The sequence below is a fragment of the Euphorbia lathyris genome, chromosome 7 (assembly GCF_963576675.1).
Source record: "Euphorbia lathyris chromosome 7, ddEupLath1.1, whole genome shotgun sequence".
Lineage (NCBI taxonomy): Eukaryota > Viridiplantae > Streptophyta > Magnoliopsida > Malpighiales > Euphorbiaceae > Euphorbia > Euphorbia lathyris.
This window is the reverse complement of record NC_088916.1, coordinates 75,857,665-75,864,333: the sequence shown is the minus strand read 5'-3', so window position 1 is coordinate 75,864,333 and position 6,669 is coordinate 75,857,665. Positions and strand designations below refer to the sequence as shown.

Sequence of the window (6,669 nt, the reverse complement as noted above, 5' to 3'; positions counted from 1 at the left end):
TTTGAGACCGTAAACATGCTAGACATGATTAAGTAGGCTTAATATTTAAATAATTAAAAGCCTATGAAGTTGATAAAAAAAATTGATTAACTCTTTGAATTTACAAAGTGTCTCATTTATTTATGGATTTTCTTAAAATAACTTACTCTATAAATTATCTAAATTTATTTAAATTGACATACTAACCCATAAATTTGTTTATATTAATCTATTGGTCCTCATAACTTATTTAAAATAATATAAATTTTAATAATATATTTAAAATGATATACGACTTTGATATTTCAAAAGCCTCTTATCATGGTACATGGGCAGTGGCGAATATATGATCGCTTAGTTGGGAGGGCCGATTTTACACGTGGTGTGTAATTTTTTTTTTATAACTGTTACAACAATTATCAAAACTAGTTCACTAGAAAGTAAATCTGTCAATACAAAAACGTTTCACTATGTTGTATATTAAAATCTGGCACGGAAAGTGTAGCTTGTATCATCACGTACCATGCTAATGGAAATAGCGGATAAAGGGACATATTTACTAGATCAAAGTCCTCCCTGAGAATTCCTCTACTTGGAGAAGCCTTCTTCACTTCTGCAATCAAACCTGGAACTCTAGTTCGAATATAAACTTTCCTTAAGAGCTCCAATAAAATCTCTGGCATGAGGAGCATTGTCTAGAGAATTTTTCATAGCATAGAGAGGCCTTCTCTGTTTTAACTGGGGAAAAACCACCATTAGCCAAGAAATCAAGCAGTTCCTTACAGTATGCCTTATCTTCTTGTATGATGCAACATGCATTATCAAACATAAACCATTGGCAATCAAATATTCTGATACTGTATACACAACCAACTTGTTACGACGAGACAATTCATAAGCATACCCGTTTTGCAACGAAATGCATAACTTGAGCCTCTCTAAGATTGCTTCCTGCTGTCCTCACTACATACGCAATGGTGCCTCCGTTGTTCACAACCTTATAATGAAATTTAGTTGTTATTTTCGTCTGTAGTTTTCATGCCTATGATATTGAAGTAGAAGATCGAGATCAGGAAGCCTATTACCAGACTATTCCTTCTTTGATGATATTGTAGTAGCTCAAAGAGATAAATATGCAGTTTCAAGTTGCATAAAATTGAAACTACCAACCTCTTGATTGATTTAAACGAATTAAGGCAACCTATTACCAGAATCATCACAGACTACATTGCCTTTGGTCCAGTTGTGGAAGTACCGCACAACAAAGATCAGATACAACAAATTATGTCAAAATAATAGAATTCACCAATAATAAGTATACAGGAACTTATATGTTGAAATCTGGAATGGCAACAATACTGAATAGATCCAAATCATATTGAGTAATTAAGTGTTGATCTAATTATACTTTCCGTGGCCACCATCATATCCATACCCATGTCCTTTGTTACCATTCGATCCTCCATAACCTCCATAGTCACCAAGTTCACAAATTAAGAACAGAATGAGACAGAAGAAGACGAATACATCTAAAACACCAATCAAGTGGCTCAATGTAAGACCTCGATCACATACCACACCTGAAACCAAGAACTGAGTTTAGAGAAATGGATCAATGAACTGTTTTAAAAGTGATATGACATGAGAGCATTTATCCAAAATGAACAATTCATATAAAAAGTTGAAAACCAACATAAACATTTCACAAAATTACATCGTCTGTATGATATACATGTATTTCTCTATTGATTTTAAGCTGTCATTCAGCCTCCAACTTCAATCTTTCAAAAAACGCAGCATAAAAGGTCTCCCAGGGGTACACAAGTCCATTATTGTCTTGATCGAAAAAGGCAACACGCTGCTGAAGAACACTCCTATCATTATGGTCATTGGTCATGGCCTTGAGTTCCATTTGGATGTTCTTTATCAGGAGCTATCAATGCTCTTGCCAGATCTGTTTTACTCGTCAAATTAATTCTTAAATCTAAACTTGTAAATATGATGAAACAATGGATGGAATAGTTTAATAGAAATGGAATTATGTTAGAAAACTTACAGGGCTTAGGCAAGGTGGTTTCCAAATCATTAGATCGGGCTCTGCCTAACTGGATACATATAAGAATAGCATAAACAGTTAAATCTACTGAAAAACATATCCACACATCATGGAAGCTAGAGAGTTAGCTATTGCACAAAAGCCCAAGGTCTGTTGAGGACAATATAACCCTGTCATCAAGAGATAAGAAATTAATTTATAGTTACAAACACCAAAAAAGTCATTAACCCTTATATTAGTGCATTGGAAAGATTAATACTTATATACTATATAGTAGTAGAATAAGTGCACAATAATTAAGGGTAGCTAATGGGGAGGATCAATTTAACATTGGTTTGTTTAGTATTAATAATTAAGGCCAATATGTGGTAATACAGTTTGTTTGTTTAGTATTTCATTGTACCCTTGCTTTTGGGGGGCTTTCATGATCCCATCCCTTTGTGTATATCATTGGTTTCTAATTTTCATCTTAAAAGCATGGTCTTTCCTTTGGACAAATGAATAAAAAATCATAATCAAGTATGCTTTGGCCAAATAAATGTTCTTTGACATACTAACTTGAACCCCTAGTTCTATGACACATTCTTATGTTATCCTATGACACATTCTTGAACCCCTAGTTCTTTTTGAAAGCTCAAGTCTTTCTAACATGTACTTCATGATTATATAAAATTAATCATGCTAGCCTCCTGTTAGTAACTTTTAGGTCTCACCCCTGACCGCAGAAGGGTTAGAATTTAATACTTAACCATTTAAGAAGCAAAATTTCAGGAATCAATAAGTAATATGGAGAGCATTTGCAAGTGTAGGCTATACAAGTATCAAGTTTTTTTTTTGGCTCCAAATCTAGAACTGGCCTCCTAAATATGAAAAAGGATTTTTTTTTCCAGCTACTACATTAATTATGAAGTGTATTAATGTAAAAGGATAGTATTGATCAAACAGTATGATAACACAGCTGATGTAAAAGGATAGTGAATAGTACACTGCAGTCAATCTTTGCACTTGCATTCGTGATTATCCTATACCATAATTGTTAAACATGTGTGGATATTTCTAAAGCAACTTGAGATAACTAGAAAAATGTACTAAATTGCCATGCCAAGTAAAAGGATATTCAAATTTAGCAAGCATATCATATTAGCAAGGACAACAAATATTATGTATGTAAAGGCAAACATAAAAAAAGGAACAGGATAGCTACGGAGTAAACCTGGAGGAACTGAAAAAGGGATCAGAACCCTTGCCTTCTCATCCAATCACTTCAACGGAATCCTAAAACCTGTCGAACCAAACAGAAACGATAAAATTGCTAAGGTTTTAGAGAATCAGAACTCGAAGTTCTTAAATCAAAGCCAGTCCATAATGATATGTTGAAGAAAAGAATAGAATGAAGAAGTACATGCGATAGAGATGGAATTGTAAATCAAAGAGAATAAAGCATAGATCACACGGAGTAAATCGCCCCTCACACAACTAAATCAATGATGTGAAGTCACATAGAAGATCTGCAATGGAAGATTTGTAGAGGATTTGTAATGGAAGATTTGTGAAATCGCACAAAGATCTGTGAAGCATACGAGACGAAATCGTAAATTTGAGCAAGATGGCAAATGTGAAATCCCAGAAAGTGATAACACGCAAACCTAATGATTCAGAATTTGGGCTTTTTTCCTTATAAGTTTTGGGGCTCTTTAGCTATTGGGCTTCAATAAAACCTAATTCTCTTGTAAGCAAACAGTTTTTTTGGAGTAAGGGATTAAAACAGGATAAAGGTTATATATATGTGTAAGAGGTATAAGGTTATTTAGTAATTTTTAGTAGCGACACTTTTTATAAATGCATCTAAAAAACTGTTGGTATAGACATATTTTTTTTTTGTAGTGAACGGATCTAAAAAAAAAAATTGAAAATTTGGATTTAGAGAAATTTAACAAGACTTGAGCCAATTTTGGGATACTAATATAGCACCCGAACTAAATTTCTTGGAAACAGGGGGCGGAATCACCACAACCTTAAATTTTATGGAGACAGTAGAGCTGAAACTACTTGTGGCCATGGTGGTTCCAGCGGCCAGAGGGGCCTAGCCCCTTATCTCCACCCATGTACATGGACTTAAAGATTAATCATGTCATTTACTTATTTAATGGATTAATTCAGAAGATTAATCAAATTTTTATACTTAAGATTAAATATCCCGGATTGATTAAGCCGGATTAAATAGTAAAGCATGATTAGGACATGGCCGACATGACGCATGGAAGAGGAGGTGAAGCTGGCAGTTGACCTTAATTTCATTGATTTTACACAATAAATACCATATCATTGTCCAGACTGTAATATCATCTTTTTTTAATTAGCAAATTGAGATTATGATACATAATCTTAAATTCTTAATCTCTGTCGGTTCTTTTGTTTTTGAATAATTCAAATAATTTTAATATAATATTCTTGAATCTTAGTAATAGAAAGTCCAAATTCAGAGAATTGACACTTGCAACTTAATTACAAGATTTCAACCTAATATTTAAAATATTGGAGAAAAGTAAAAAAAAATTATGGTTTGGTCGAATTCCTTGGAACCCATTGGATTGCATCGGCTGGGGGCCTGATGAAGGACTTACATGGTCAATGGGTAGGTGGCTTTGGAGCAAATATTGGATTATGTACAGCTTTCTGACGGAATTATGAGATGTTTATTTTGGGCTAGTTCTGGCTTGGGAAAAAAGGGTTTCAAAACGTCATCATGGAAATTGACTTACAAATGTCTTGATTATGATTTCAAGTGTAGTGGACCCTCATCATTCGTATTCATAGTCCTTAGAGATAGAGATTGCCATATTGTTTTTGTACATACGTATAAAGAAGACAACCGTGCAACTGATTAGTTGGCGAACTTCACATGTTTTAGTTCGTTGGGACATCATGAGTATGATGCGTCTCCTGGATGCCTCCAGGTATCCTCTCTGATGATTACAGAGGATTGGCATAAGTAGAGTTGTTTGTTTCTAAGCTTTTTTTTTTAATGTTGCTTTTGTTTCCATTCTGTTCCTGTTCTGTTCATGTTCTTGGGCGTTGTTTAAAAAAAAAAAATTATAATCCCTATTTTCGTCCCAATAGGAATCATCATTTAGATATCAAAAATACGTTATCCCCATTCCCATCAATTCTCCACAGAGAATCACCGTTTATGTTTAAAAAAATCAATAAAAACAAAAACGTTTAAGAAACAGTAGGTAATAATACCAAGTATTAACAATCATTCTCAAATTTTCCAAATCACAAAAAACTAAAACTTAAAACAAACAATCACATAATTAAAATGTACTTAAATCATAAAAAAAATCAATTGTCGCGGGATTAATGGGGGCGGGGACGAGGATATCTTTCCCCATCCACGCCCCATCCCTATTAAGGGAGACAAAATTATTCTCATCCCCATTCTATGAGGACCCTCTCCGACCCCATTGGAGTGGGTCACCGATGGCGATGGGGAATCCCCGTCCATTTACATCGCTAGCTTAAACTTTTAACTATTAAAAGTTAATTTTAATTGGTTGACTCTAATAATTAGTATTTACTTTAGCTTTTGTTCCTCGTTTAGCGAATAGGGCTGCACATTTAGTAGCTAGGCAGGCCTGTTCCAATGCTAGCGATTTTTTATCTACTGTTGTGCCGGAATGGCTGTCAAACGTTATTATTGAGGATGTCAATCCTATTTTTATATGAAAGTTCTATTTCGGGTTCAAAAAAAAAACAATGAGAAAGGACTATGTAAAAATAATTAAAAAACTAAATAGTAAGGCTTTCAACTAAATAAATACAAGTCATATTAATAAATGTGATTTTCAAAAATATATATTGAATACATATTAACTTTTCTCCTACATCCTTTTAGTCTTTGAAAGAATGTTTCTTAAAGTATTGGTACCTAAATTAAAATTTTATTAAATTTTTTTAATTCTAATAATTATATTAATTCCAATCTCATTTCCCACTAGTTGGGTAAAATTCAACTTATGATTTGGGCAGTCCTTTTAATTTTTTATATCCTAAGTTTATTTGCAACTTTTCATGCGTGTCAAAAGTTTTAAACTTTGCTGTTAAAAAAAGTTTTAATTTTTGGATACGGTCAAAAGTCATGTACTAAAAGATCCGATCACCTAGGGATAGCAACGGGTAGGGTACCCGCGGATAGTGTCAATCTCAAACCCTTATCCGTTTATTTTTTAATTACCCGTACCCTTTCCATTACCCTAATGGATATATGTTTTACATCCCATACCCGTCCCATTTAATTCACAGGTACCCGCGGGTACCCTTATCCGTTAAAAATCAATAAATAAATGTTAAAGTATAAATTTAATAAATCATACATCTAAAAATTAAACAAATGGAACCTTAATCAATAAAAATAAAGTAGCTTAGTGATATTACTTACTGGTCAAATACGAAAGGTTGGTGTTCAAATCTCACATCTTACATCTAAAACACACTAATATTTTTTAATATATAAAAAAGTTATGACGAGTAACGGGTACCGGATACCCTGGAGGGTCTTCCCATACCCGTCCCATTACCCTAACGGGTAATGGTTTTGATCCCGTACCCGTCCCATACCATTTTATACAGGG

At 33.6% G+C, this 6,669-nt stretch overlaps 1 long non-coding RNA gene across 1 annotated transcript; it reads right to left on the bottom strand.

The window, feature by feature from the left end:
- Positions 1-455: 455 nt before the first annotated feature.
- LOC136201435 (uncharacterized) lies at positions 456-3,320 on the bottom strand. The gene is made up of 5 exons (XR_010673837.1): positions 3,249-3,320; positions 2,036-2,205; positions 1,694-1,933; positions 884-1,559; positions 456-717 (listed from the first exon to the last, which is right to left on the bottom strand). It is a non-coding gene; the product is annotated as an uncharacterized lncRNA (long non-coding RNA).
- Between the last annotated feature and the right edge of the window lie 3,349 nt (positions 3,321-6,669).